Below are 15,357 nucleotides of genomic sequence, written 5' to 3'. Positions count from 1 at the left end.
TACCCAAGATCATACACAAAAATCAGTCTTGGGCAAATGGGAAGAGTCTTGGGGAGTATGAAAAGGGCTTCAAAATAGCATTTTTAAAGTACCTGTCTGTCCCAGGAGATGTGCTAAGTACTTTATATCATTTCTCCTGCCTCTTCCTTTTCCTCCTCCTCACCTCCCCGCTCCTCCCTCACTCCTCTTCTTCATCTTTGTCTTCATCTTTTAATTCACTGAATCCTTCATAATCAGGTTGCTCCTTGATTCAAACACACTAATGGTTTTCCATCTTGTTCACCATAAAAATCTAAGCCTGCACAATAACTGCAGGGCCCTACCCACACTAAACCTTCCCATTCCAGTTACCTCTTGGCTCTCCTCCCACTTCTCTCCCTCTTTCCCTCATTTCCAGCCTCACTGATGCTACTCCTTGGAGACCCCGAGGGGGTTCTTGCCTCTGAAATTTTGTACTTATTGTTTCCCTACCTGCTCTTTCCCCAACAACCATGGGTTGACTGGTGAATTTTTTAGTACATGTAAACGGCACATTTTTTGAACACTCTTAAAAATTGCACCTCCTATTGTCACATTCTTTTATCTCCTGCCCTGATTTTTTTTTCTTCATATTCCTTAACACCTTCCAACATACCAGGTAATTTATTTATTCTTATTTATTGCTGGTGTCTCTTTATTAAAATATAAGGCCTGGGTTTTGATACTTTGGTTTTCTGCTGTGCCCTTGGCACATGATGGTAGTGTTTGGCTCTTAAGGGGTGAATGTTAACATCCCCAGTCATAGAGGAGGTGACTGGCTTGAGGAAGCTGAAACAATTTCCAAAGTCACATGATCACAAATGGCAAGGCTTAAGTTCAAATGCTGATCTGTCTGGCCCAAGATCTACACATGTCCTTTTCACCACATTGTGCTTTCCTGTCTTTCCAAATGGCCAGCTTCAATACTGTCATGTAACCAGGGACGGCTTCCATACAGGGAATTTCTGCTTCCTAAACTCTGAATCTCTGAATTTTGGTCAGGAAGTCCAATTGTGAGGGACCAGTGTGAGAGGCCAAGAGATCAACAATAAAACTGGGGGCGGGGGGTTGTATAGTCACAGGAATTAAGTGTCAGGAGTGCCAGGAAATCACTGGAGACCATCTTCCTGACACCCAGGTTGGATCACACCCACAAACTGTGGGAAAACAGGTGGCACACAGGGGCCAGACAGAGTTCCATTTAGATGGCAGGAGCAGATGTCTAACTGGAGTTTTCTGTTTAGTAACATAAGCTGCTCTGCTATTTACACATGGGAGTTAATAAAAATATCACAAATGATGCACCTTGAGAAATGTCACTCTTTATCATGATTGCATTTCCATATTTTTTCCATGTTAGTTTGGGGTGTGTGTGTGTGTGAGTGTGTGTGTGTGTGTGTGTGTGTGTGTGTGAAATGCTTTTAAAATGTGTCCTCTAGCCCTAACTGGTTTGGCTCAGTGGATAGAGCGTTGGCCTGTGGACTGAAAGGTCCCAGGTTCGATTCCAGTCAAGGGCATGTACCTTGGTTGTGGGCACATCCCCAGTGGGGGTGTGCTGGAGGCAGCTGATCTATGTTTCTCTCTCATTGATGTTTCTAACTCTCTATCCCTCTTCCTTCCTCTCTGTAAAAAATCTATTAAAATATTTTAAAAAATAATGTGTCCTCTACTCAGACTAGGCCCCGGTGGCAGGATGTGTATGAGTCTGTTCCGAGGACCCGGCAGAAGCAGTAGTGAGCCATATTTTAGTGTGGCTCTATGCTCTGCACACAGCCTACATTTCAGTAGCAGTCAGCTGGGAGCAGAGGACTTCCTAGCACTTGCAGCTCCTGGGAGCCTTGGAGATCCCCTGCTTCCTTCTTCCTTCTCTCTCTGTCAGTCATCAAGGAGTAAAGGTCACGGGCTGGAAGCAGATAATCATGCTGCCTCAGGAATTAGTGCTCCTCTCTGAGGACCATTGGATGCAATTCATTTCTGCATTATTTCTTCTCTAGCATTAAAAAAGTCAACCAAAAAAAAAAAAAAGGATTTTCTTCCCCAGCAGGACTCGCCAGCACTAGATGAGAGCAGTCAGCATGAATTTTAATCAGAGTGTCTGCATTTCAGCCCTGGATTTTCCATAATCAATTTCTTTTTGTCTATTAATTAAAAGTGAATATGTATAGAGTTTGAGACTTGAGGTTCTTGACACCTGGGAGACCACTCCATTACATTTGGAGCTGAGTAGGAGGATGTTTCTCCACAGAGCGTGACCTTATGTAAGAGGTACATTAGAAGATGATTTTTTCATGTTAAAATGATTCACTTTGTGGTTCTTTAAATGGGTCAGCTAGTGCTGTAAATTAATTTATACAAAAGGGAGTCAATTTTGTGTGTGTGTGTTTTTTTAAGAAACAAATCTATTTAGGAGGTGAGATACATACAGATTCTTCTTCCATTGACCTTCCTTTGTACTGTGCCTTGGGGTTTGCTCTGCTTTGCTTACTCTACCCCACTTACCTTTTTGAGGTGTGTGAAGGAGGTCATGATGCAAGGGGCATGCCCACCTGGATGAGTCATTGACTTGGCCCTGTACCTTCTGTGATCAGAAGAGCCCATCTTCCTGACCTGGTGGTGATGGCATTTGAATAGGGACACAGATTCCCCTCTTTATCCCCCTTCGCCCTGCCCCTAGGCTTTGATAAGGGTGTCTTGGCATTTCAGGAGACTATTGGGATCAGAGTAAATAATTCTTTGGTTGTTTTTCTCCTGCTTGATACTCCATAATAGCACTTTATCTCCCATTTAATAACTATTCGTTTCCTAGGGCTGCCACAACAAAGAACCACAACTGAGTGGCTTGAACAGCAGAAATTTGTTTTGGAGACTGGAAGTCTGAGATTAAGGTTTGGGCAGAACCATGCTCCCAGATCCTTTTAGGGCAGCATCTGTCCCATGACTCTCTCCCAGCTTCTGATAGTTCCTTGGCTTATGGCAGCATAACCCCGATCCTCTCAATGCATTCTCCCTGTATACTTATATTTGTGTCCAAATTTCCCTTTTTATAAGGACACTGGTCATATTGGGTTAGAGACCCACCCTACTATGACCTCATCTTAACATCTGCAGTGACTCTATTTCTAAAGAAGGTCACATTCTGAGGTCCTGGAGGTTAGAATTTCACATATACATAAATTGTGGGGTTGGGTTAGGGTTGGGTGAGACACAATTCAATGCACAATACTGATCATTACTTATCTACTGTTGCTTAACAAATTATACCTAGATTTAGTGGCTCAAAACACCTACATTTATTGTCTCACAGAATCCAGACAGAACTTAACTGTATTCTCTGGCTCCCAGGGCTTCAATCAAGGCTACAGCAGGGGTGAATCTGCTTCCAATTTCATTCAGATCATTATTGGCAGAATCTGGTTCCTTGTGAGTTGTTGGAATCAGGGTCTCTCTTCCTCACAAACTATTGGCTAGAGCCGTGGTTGGCAAACTGCAGCTAGCGAGCCACATGCGGCTCTTTGGCCCCTTGAATGTGGCTCTTCCACAAAATACCACGGCCTGGGCAAGTCTATTTTGAAGAAGTGGCTTTAGAAGAAGTTTAAGTTTAAAAAATTTGGCTCTCAAAAGAAATTTCAATTGTTGTACTGTTGATATTTGGCTCTGTTGACTAATGAGTTTGCCGACCACTGGTAGAGGCATTTAAGGGCTTGGGCAGCTCACAATTACCTGAGCAAGCAAGACAGGGCCAAGGGACAGCGTGGGAACACGATGGAAATCACAGCGTTTTATAACTTCATCTTGAAATAATGCTATTCATATTGCATTTGTAGGAAACATTCTCCAGATCTGGCCCACACTTAAGAGGCAAGCATCACACCATGGCATGGCAATGGATGCAGGGACCTTGTTAGCCATCTCAGAAGCAGCTCACCTTGGTCTGCCCTCAGAGTCATCTTTCCTTTTTCATGAAAGTTAGCACATTTTTACACCCAAATACTTCACTTGGCCTGCTTCCTGCCAGTAGAATTTCTGGGTCTACCGGCATTTTTTCGTTTTGTGCTGTCTCTATTCCTTTCAGATATCATTTTATCATTTTAGACTGAAAGGAGTAGATAATTTTCTCGAAAACTCCAGGATTTCTGTGAAACTTATTGGCGTTCACTGCACCAGGAAAAAAAGTCACACCCACACATCTCTTATTCTGGCTTTGAGTCCTGTTAAGAAGGCTAAAAGACAATGCCCTTAAACTTCCTAGAAGCCCTATTGTTCCATCCAGGGACACCCTTAATCTCTTTAAAGGCTCCTGTGTGGGACCTAGGATCAGTCTGATCCTTTTGTCTTTTTAAAGTCAGAGTGATGCAGTCTTGGTTAGCTTTATCTCTAGATCACATTTTCCTGGTAATACTTAGAAGCCGTGCCTTAATTTTAGCATCTTCTGTTGTCCAGAGAGACTGAGAATTTTCAAAATCAAACCTTGCTTCCTTTCTATTTAACAGTTCTTCCTACAGTTTATTACTCCTGCAGTTTATTCTAAATGTTACTGATTGGGGTTACCAGCTGGGACCTCGGTTCTCCTCATTGACACAGAAAAGATTTTAAGGCCAACGAAAATGAAAGTAAAGCAAAGTGAGATTTATTACAAATACACTTCCAGTGAAGAGCAGGGCAGTCCAGAGAAACAATGGCCCTGAACTTCCTGGGTTATATGGTTTAAATGGGGGATTTTCTGGATAGAAATTTTCATTTGCATCCAGGGATGATTGACAGAAAAGTGTTATATAACCATATTTCTTCTGAGCATACTCTTGCCCATAGTGCATACAGAAAAACTCATGGGTGGGGGGTGTCAAAATTATAATGCAAATTTTATTAGAATTAGCCCAGGGCCCTGGTAAGGTCACATTGAGGTCATGTCATTTTCCTTTGTGCTCACGCCAAGAACCAGATGGTTTTGAACTTGCCCATTGGTGGTCTGCTGGCTGCTGGGCTGCCCATAGAGGAGTCTGAAGGCAATGTTGGTCTGACACCTGTCAGGACCTCAGGGCAGGCCCCACCCCAGCCACTCATGTCTAACTTCCTAGCTAACATAATAGCAAGAAAAAACAAAATGGCACCTTAAACACAGCTTGAAAATCTCCTCAGCTAAATCATCAAGTTCATTAATGCTGATCAAGACCAAGTTGTGAGATGGAAATATATTTCAACAGCCCCTCCCATACATAAATGCAAATCCTCCTGGTGGACTCTTCTGTTCCTTTCTTTCCCTCCACCACTCCATTCATTGCCCTTCATAGTTCCTGACTGCTTAGGCCAAAGTTTTCATCAGCCCCAGCCTTACCCACATCTTATTTCCAAGAGCTTAAGTATATTAGAGTCAAATCCATGGACACTTTGGAAGTTCATGGTGACAGAGATTTATTATATAAACAAACCAATGATAATGTTGTAGTTAGCTAGTATATTATTCCCACTATATTATCTCAATTAAAATATATAAAATAGCCTTTGAAGGTTAACAAAGTCACATCAATATATAAAGTTATCATTGTAATGATTTATATTTCAATAGCTTTGCCACTACTTTTACCATGTACAAAGGGCTTCACAACCCATTTATTCCTCACAAAAATCCTATGCAGCAGATATCGTATGCTCAAATTAGAGACTAGGGAACTGGGGCTCAGATAGGTAAAGTCATTTTCATTAATTATATGACTCAGATTGTGTCAACTGACCCCAGGATCCCAGACTCCACACCAATGTAGTATACTTCACACTGTATCATAAATGTCCTACTGGGACACTGTGGAAGATATAGTTCTTTAAAGTGAGACATCACAGTCAATTTTTACTAGGATGATTCCTAGATGTGACTGACCACATCATTGAGTTTGCCTACCACAGATACTGCAGACATTATTGCCCTTTGTAGTATGTGTCTTGTTTTGTTTTGTTTTGGTCCAGAGCTGGATGCCCTGAAGGATGCTGCACCAGACCATCATCTCCCAGAAATTCTCCCTTGAGGACATGCTGACATTCTTAATCCTTTCACTGACTCATCAACGCATTTATAACACAGAGTTCGGCTCTTCTAAATTATGTGCTGATAGCTTTCAGTAGTGGATCTGGACATCTACTGAAAGTTTGGCTGTGTTTGTAGTTCTAGCTAGAACATGAGCTCTGAGCCTGAAGGGTAAAAGGGGAGGAAAAGAAAGTTAATATAGAATCCACTCTCTGTGTGGATTTGTCATTTTGGAGTTTGTAATAATTTAGATGGGGCTGACATAAAACTGCTGAACTTGGAATTGAATGACTTAAAGGATTGGGTCTATCTCTGCTTCAGTGACCTTGGACCAGCCAAAGGGTTTCAGCATGTCAGAGATGAGGGGGCCCAGGGAATGACTTGGTCTATCTCTTCATTAAATAGATGAGGACATTGAGGCTTGGGGAAATGAAATGACACTTATAGTGTAGCCAGTTTGTGGTAAGTCCAGGCCTAGATGTTAATTTTTTTTTAATCCTCATCTGAGGATATTTTCCATTGCTTTTTAGAGAAAATGGAAGGGAGAGGGAGAGACAGAGAGAAGCATCAATGTGAGAGAAACACATCAATTGGTTGCCTCCTGCATGCACCCCGACCAGGACCGGGGAACCTGCAACCAAGGTACATGACCTTAACCTGAATTGAACCTGGGATCCTTCAGGCTGATGGCCAACACTCTATAGATACTAATTTAATGCTGATTCTGAGTTCATTCATTCCATCACATAATGTTTTGGGGTTTTGATATTAATATAATAATTTTCAAATAATTTATTATAAAAATTATATTATCATGTTAGTTGTATTTTTACCACTAGCAAGCAAGCTGGGGTATCAGACATAATTGACTTTGCCTGAAGCAGGGGGCAAGGCATTGAGTAAATAATTCTAATACTAATAATGATAAAATGCAACATTTATTTGTTTTTCCATATGTATAAGGTATATAATAATTTCATGTATTAACTCATTTAATTTTAGAACAGCCATTTGAAATCTGTGTTATTGTTACATCATCCCCATCTTATAGAGGAGAAAACTGAGATAATGGCCACAGAACTAGAGAGTGCCAGCTCTGGGATTTGAGGTTCAGCATCTGATGTTAAAACTCACTCTCGGACACTCACTACTGAACTGCTTCTGCCATATGCTACATTGCAGAGAAGTTCCTGGTGTAGTATCTTGAGCCTTCTCAGTGCCTGCACCACATAGAAGTAGTGTTGTGCTCTGTCCACTACCACAGAAGCAGAAGCAGATAGGTTTGCTACTGCAATAATGCAATGCTTTTGGCACTAACTTCCTGGAGTTAATAGACTTTAACAGATAAGGGCACAGTCCTCTCTAAGATTACCCTCCTTTAGACACCAGCTACAATCTTTTGGGATTCCAGGTTATCAACATATCTGACCAAGTGGCTATAAATTCCAGGTTTCTCACTCGGGTTCAACAATGTATTAGAAGGAATTGCGACACTCAGGATAGTGCTAGACTTATGATTATAGCTTTATTACAATAGGTAGAAATCAGGAGCAGATAAAATGCATGGGGTGAGGCCTGGGAGGATCCTAAGTACAGAGTTTCTCTGCCCTCTCCTTGTAGAGTCAGGAAGCACCACTCACTCTCCAGGTACATTGATGTGTTCACCAAGCAGAAAGCTCAATCGAGCTTCACTGTCCAGCGTTTTGATTGGGGTTTTGGTACTTAGGCCTAATTAATTGAATCATTGGCTATCTCCAGCCTTTCTCCCCTCTCCAGAGGTAAGCTATTATCATTACACTAGAGTCTAATCCCTCTAATTCCATGGTTGGTCTTTATAGCATTGCTAGTCCCATCTTGAAATTATCTAAGGACTAACCATGAGTCACCTCGTTAACATAAACTACCAGGGCCCACCATGAATAACAAAGACACTCCAATCAATTAGGAAATTTCAAGGGTTTAGGACCTTCATCCAAAGACTTGGGACAAAAAACAGATAAAGTCTTTATTATATACAACTACATCAGAAAATTTTCTTTCAAGTGATTAAGAACAACGATAACATCATAAAAATCTCTAAATTTTTTGTGATTATGTGGCAGGATGGTAAGAAGCTAGAAAAATTCTTGGCAAGAGAAATGGAGAAACTGAGACAAGAAAATTAAACAAAGCCAAGCAGCTTGGGCAGCTTACAGCCAGCTTGTGAATCATAAGAGCTTATCATCCCCAAACAAGGACAGTTTAGAGCAAATGGTTTATACAGAGAATGCATAGCTTAAATCTCCCTGGCCTGGGAAAATAGAGAACAAAGACCCAATTAATGTCATTTGTGCCAACTAAACCCAAGGAAAAATGAAGTCTTGGGATAAATAACAAAAACCCCAAAAGCATTTGGATGGTTTCACTTGAAAGGGGAATGTTAGGAAGGTATATAGCTGCTAGGGAAGAAGAAGGGGAAAAGGGGGAGAAAGAGGGGAGTTTCTCTTATCCACTAAACAAAGAAGTCAGCAGTCTTGGGACTTGCCAAGATTAAGTCACCAGATGTTTTCATAAATTCTGAGAAAAGCCACAACACTATAAAAGGGGGACCTTGAAACCTATAGAGGGGAAAACTATAAAACCCTTGAACACCCACCAGGTGGGGCACTCAGATTAGCTGAGTTGCCTGCTTATGCTTTATGCCAAGTATATTCTTTTTTTTTTTTTTTTAATATATTTTATTGATTTTTTACAGAGAGGAAGGGAGAGGGATAGAGAGTTAGAAACATCGATGAGAGAGAAACATCGATCAGCTGCCTCCTGCACACCCCCCACTGGGGACGTGCCCGCAACCAAGGTACATGCCCTTGACTGGAATCGAACCTGGGACCCTTCAGTCTGCAGGCCGACGCTCTATCCACTGAGCCAAACCGGTTTCGGCAATGCCAAGTATATTCTTAATAATTAACTTGCTTTGCCTCAACACTGCTTCAGTAATTTGTCAGAATTCTTTCTCATGAGAGAGACAAGAGGTGAGGAGAGGAAAGCCCCCTCTGATTGTGATGGCTTTCCTGTAAGTTACTTGCCACATTCATGTACATTATTTCATTTAGCCTCATGGCACTCATTTGTAGAAGATAATTATTGATGTCTTTGTTTTACACATGGATAAACTGAGACTAAGTGAAATTATAAATATTGTACATGAATATAGAATTAGTAACAATTGGTGTTGGAGTTTAAAGCCAAGTTTTCTAACTTTACATCATCAGCCCTTTATCTCTTTACTAGAGGCCCAGTGCACAAATTTGTGCATGGATGGGGTCTGGCCTGCCCGCCCAAATGGGGGCCCATGGGGCCGAGCCAGTGGTGGGGGAGAGGCCACGGGTGGTTGGCTGGCCCTGCCCCCAGTCCGGGCCTGGATCAGGCTGGTTGGCTGCCGCAGTGTGTGTCATAGCCACTGGTTGTTCTGGTCATCCCGGCGATCCAGTTGCTGGGCTTTTATATATATAGATTATAAGAAGAGTAGAAGATAATAATAGAGATCAAGATGCTTTGAATACTTAATTGTTTTTGTTCTCTGAAAATGCAGGATGAGAATGGACTTGCCCAGGATAGAACAGGAAATGAGGACTGTGAGTATCTGGGAGTTAGGCTTCTTCCCAATATGGCAATAGAGTTCCTCTCTAGTTTTCTTTCTGTGTTTATTTGGGGAAGGTTATGCATTGATTCTGTGTCAGGCCTCATCCAAGAACTGAATACACAGACAAAGACACAGGCCAGGCTTTTTTGAAGGGGAGATGGTCACTAAAGAAAAGATGGCAATATGATGTGGCTGAAGAAACAATAGAGGGGAGCACTGAGGATGGGCACCTAATTAGGACAGGGTAGGAAGAAGAGGGAATCAGGAAAGCTTTCCTGCAGGAGATAAAATGATAGCGGATGCTCTGAAATAAACAGGCCTCCAGTTCTGTAAGTGCATTGAACAGGAGGGCTGCACTCTCTTGCATCTGTCCAGGAGACTGATGTTCTTTGATCTGTTTGCATTTGCCTCAGCTGTGACAAGAACCCCAAGGTAGGAGAAATGGAGTCCCCCAGACAAAAGGGCTCAAGTGTGAGGGTATAGGCGTTGGTAATGCTGAGGGGATATAATGTGTCAGGGCCTTTATCAAGTTTCTCATATGTAAAGTGAGGACTTTGGACTTCCCTATGATCCCTGGGGTTCCTCCTGCCTCTAACATTTCATTCTTTTGCTTTGCAAAGCAAATGAATAGTGTAAACAAGATTATAAAGAGAATGTTTGCCTTCTTAAGGAAATAAATTGTTTTCAAGCATATCAGGAACACTAATTTGCATATAAACAATGCAAATCCTATATGGAGGAGAGAAGGCTGTTTTCTTACTCTACATTTATTATGAAGTGATAGAGCTGCATTCATTTTAAATATTCTATACTTTTGAATATTTGGTTTCTTGAATGTTCACAATATTTGATTGTTCTTCGAAGTAGTCTGAATTTTCTTATATTATTTCTTCATTCAATGGTTATGGCAGACAGGATTTGTTTTCCTCAGAAGGATTTGGGTAAATTTATCTTGTGTTACCCATATGTTAGAGATGTTGGCTGAACTCCATCCCACTTCCAGTTACCTTGGATTGGCATAGGACTCCCAGCAAAGTTTTTAATAGTCTGTTGGAATTCAAAGCCCTGCCTATGCTTATAACTCCCAATGTCTTATGGTCTTTCTGCATCTTTCTCTCCTATAACTTTGAATGCTTCCCTCCCTCTTATCAATCACACTACATAGACTTCCACTAATAATTAATATTTTGCAAGTATTTTATTTATTTAGACAATTATGAAAGATTTGGACATCATAGAGCAATAGCATCATGCACACAATAAAGCCTTTTTTCTGGTTTTACTCTCTCCATGCATCATCCCCTGCTCCCACATCCTCTTTCTCTTCTCCCCTTTCTCCTCTCCCTACCCCCAATTCCCCTGCCCACCCACCCTTATCAGACTATTCAGCAACATATTTGTGGAAAATGTCTGGGACATAACCCCTCTTTATCTAACAAGTCTGGCCATATCATTGCATATAAGCCATGGTCCACAATTTCATTTTTCATGTCACTGTGAACTTGCTCCCTGGCTATCTCAGTCATCCCTGTCTTACGCACAACAGTTTACTGGGTATCACTTCCTGTAGCTCGGGTATGTCCTTGAAGTTTTGTTCTCTACTTCTATGTGGCTGTTCAAAAATATTACAAATATATTTTAAATGTTGGGCCAGAGTTCAGGAAAGGATATCATAAGGAAGTATGCTTTCACTAAGCTGGATGTGTAAAGCTGGGCAAGTAAAGCGTTGGGGGATGAGTTTCCAGGCAGAAGGAAGAGCCTATGCAAACCATCAAAGCACATGGGAGCAGGGAAAAACCTCAAGTAATTCTGTGATGGAGCTTAGAGTGCTTCAGGGGGTGGGGGGGTGTGACTTACAAAAAGATGGAATTGGAGAAGCAGCTGTCACATCACAAATGACTTTGGCATATTATATTTTTCTGCAGTAGGTGATGAGAACCCAGAGAAGCATTACAACACCAATGAGATAAAGCAGCAGAGCTGGTTGCAAAGTTGCCAAATAGATTAGTACAATGTTTCCAGATAGACTAGTGCCCTGGAGTAGGGCAGGGACAGGGGCAGCAGAGGAAATAATGTATTTCAGAGTGAAATAGGAAGCCAATAAAAGTTGTAGGTGATTTGTATGGGATGGGGAGAAAAAAACAAGCCTAGGAAAACACTGAATTTCTGCCTTCAATTCTTATTTGCCAAGTTAGAGAATGCAGGAAAGAAAGAATGAAATTTCTTTGATCAATTTTGGAAATTTAATTTAGTTTCTTTGGTACTATTTTAATAAATTGAGCAGAGGTGACAAGTACTTGGATGTCATTCATGGCACATCTCAGGCAGTAGGTTGAACAAGTTAAAAGTCATGACTGTGCAGCAACATATTTGTGGAAAATGTCTGGGACATAACCCCTCTTTATCTAACAAGTTCTGGCCATATCATTGCATATAAGCCATGGTCCACAATTTCATTTTTCATGTCACTGTAAACTTGCTCCTGTGCTATCAGAAATGAGACTTGATAATGTCTGAGAATGTTCTGCTTTGCTTTTTAATTGGTATGTCACAGTTTAAATTTAGCATGGGACAAATGAATCAGTAGATTTTTCTCTAGTCACCACCTTCAAACATGCTTGGTCAGATGCTTTCCCCACCCCTCTCCCATACCTTGGTAATATTTCAAAAAGACTGAATACATTTCAGGTCATTTTTATTTTATTTATTTAATTCTAATGTATACACCCGGTGTTTCAGTAATTAATGTACCCATTGGGTTTACTCAGATTTTTTAATTTTTTTTCAAGTACAGTTGACATTCAGTAGTATTTTATATTAGTTTCATGAGTATACCATAGTGGTCAGACATTTATATAATTTATGAAATGATCCCCCAGTCTAGTACCCACATTGCACCATACATAGTTATTACTATATTATTGATTATATTATCCCTATACCAGTGGTCGGCAAACCGCGGCTCGCAAGCCACATGCGGTTCTTTGGTCCCTTGAGTGTGGCTCTTCCACAAAATACCACGTGCGGGCACGCACGTACAGTGCGATTGAAGGAGTACCCTAATTAAGTTAATAACAATGTACCTACCTATATAGTTTAAGTTTAAAAAATTTGGCTCTCAAAAGAAATTTCAATCGTTGTACTGTTGATATTTGGCTCTGTTGACTAATGAGTTTGCTGATCACTGCCCTATACTGTACTTTACATTCCCCAAACTATTTTTTAATACAAATTTGTACTTCTTAATCCCTTCACTTTAAAAAAAAAAAAGTCTGGTAATTTTTAATGGTGAGAAAAGGTTAGTTGTATTATTTAACACTCCTTTTTAGGTATTAAGAAGTTCTTACCAGTCTACACAAGACTGCTATCTGATACCCAGTTTATAGCATCTCCTCTCCCTGAACCTTCTAAGTCAGAATGGAGAAAGAAGTGACTAGTAAAAAGAGAAGCTTTTTCATTTAACTGGTCCTGCAGTTGTGATTCTCATTTGGGTTGGGGTCCTGGAATGCAATGCATGTCCTGCAAGGCCTTCACATCCCTCTGTATGGCAGGAGCCTTTATGGGCTAGAGCGCACAGAAATTAGACATGAAAACTTCTCACAGTTCGCTGACATGGAAACTTCTTTTGGAAGGTGGAGGTACCCATCCAAATTGTTCTAGGGTTTTCTCACTGCATTCCAAGACCCTGAGAAAAAATACCCTCATGATTTTGTTACTTTTTTTTTAAGTAAAACAGAGGGTATGTTTTCCAGATGTACGTTGAAAATAAGGGGGAACTGGCAAAGGAGGGGGAAATGGGGACATCTGTAATAGTGTCAACAACAAAAATGAATAAAAAACAAAAATAAAGTGAGCTCTATGAGTGTAAGTGGTATATGTACAATTAAATGGAAATTATCTCTTCAACTCAAATCAAATTTAAAACTCTCTGAAAACAAAGACTTATTTTCACCACAGATGGAAACTATATAATAAATTATTTTTTCCCTATGCCTTTCTTCAATTTTCTATTTAAAGAAATTTCTGAAAATACATGAATTACGCAGCTTATCTTTCAGATGAAAAAGAATTTTCTTCTTGGGTTGGGTGGCTCCATTTTATTAATAGCAATAAAATTTTCCATGTTCTTTTGTGTCAAATAGGATGCAAAGTATAATATGAAGGAGCCTTTCCAGCAATATCAGAAATGGATGAATAATTATGAAAGCTACTTGGAATTGAAAGCATTTTAATTTGTCATTACTTCAATGTGTTCAGAAAGGACCTGAAGAGTTTTATTGACCATAAAAAGGAAGGGTGTGATATTCTTTCTCATTATGAAATTAAGTTCTTAATAGAACACTTTTACTGGAAATTAAATAAACAACTCTCTTCTGGTTTCCTCTAAAGATGTCATTATGACTGAAGACTTCTCAGCCACGGATGTTGGTCTTCTTATTATTACATGGGGGCACTGCACTTCAAACTCATTTTAATTTGAAAAAAATATTTATCTTTGCAGGTTATAAAAATGAGATCATACTTGTTTGTCTAGTGAGAACTTCCCAACTTTATGTCACATGAATTCATGTGGCAACGACTGTAGAATTTTCATAGGTCATGGTAGCAGGAACTGATTCTAAAATAGGAAGTTTTGTTGTATAACTATGTAAAAGTAGCTGTGATTACTAGGGTCATTTCAAGGCAAACTTTCAAAGCTATTTAAAAAATAATGTCTCTGTTTTCTTTTGGTCTACATTATACCAATAATATCCAAATTCTTATTTGTCTCTTAAGAATATTTTATTAAGACCTACTCTATTCAGTATGTGTGTGTTTTTATGTTTTGGAAAATAACATTTCAAGATACGCTGTGTGCTTCCAGGTTAGTGATAGAATTTTCCTTGGTTGCTTGTGAATTTTCATTTATCAACTTTCCACTAAGATATTTGGATCTTAGTGACACGGGAAGGCAGGTCTATACAAGGATTCTGACCTGCTCCAGCACATTTGCACCCTCCCTCCCCAGAATATTGCTTTAGGGTTAATAGTCAACTATTACAACATACTGTTTGGCAGTCTTGATGCAGCCAGAGGACACCTTCAATATCATGTGGGAAACCCTGCACATATGTCAACAAGTTCTTTGCCTTCTGATTCTGATCTTTCCCAGAGTCCAACTCTTATCCCTTAATAGCCCTATGACCTTGTGTCATTAACATAGTCAGTTTAAGCCTCACTGTTTTCACCTTTAAAATGGGGAGAAATAATATCCACATAAAAGGTGGTGTGGGGATTAAATTAACATGTAAAATAAATGGGAAATTCCTGACATATAGTAGGCATCCAATCAATGGTAGTATCTGTTTACCATAAAGCAAAACAAAACTAAAAAACCTTTAAAAATTAGTTATCTATTTGATTTAAATCAATACTTCTTGACAATAAAACCAGAAACAACTTTTCTATTTACCTAACAGAGAAAATTCTTGATGAATAGAGAATGAAGTTTACCATAATTTGAAATCTAAATGCTACCAAGTTGCTCTCCCCTCCCAACAAGAGGTTTCTATAAATAGCGATACCTGAAATTTACAGGTGGGTATATGCAATATGTCATAAATAAAAATTAATTTATTATTTTCATTTTAACAACTTTCAGAATGAATTTAGTGTCTGGATTGACATTACAAAGATATATATTTTCTTCTACACACATGGA

The 15,357-nt window shown here is 39.9% G+C and overlaps 1 protein-coding gene across 3 annotated transcripts in view; it reads left to right on the top strand.

Moving 5' to 3' along the window:
- The window catches only part of ZMAT4 (zinc finger matrin-type 4), a 421,249-nt gene that overhangs the window by 313,188 nt on the left and 92,704 nt on the right, over positions 1–15,357 (top strand). The gene's annotated exons all lie outside the window — the stretch shown is intronic.

Source organism: Plecotus auritus, assembly GCF_963455305.1.
Source record: "Plecotus auritus genome assembly, chromosome: 3".
Classification (NCBI taxonomy): domain Eukaryota; kingdom Metazoa; phylum Chordata; class Mammalia; order Chiroptera; family Vespertilionidae; genus Plecotus; species Plecotus auritus.
The sequence above is the reverse complement of the archived record's forward strand: the minus strand, read 5'-3'. Positions and strand labels throughout refer to the sequence as shown.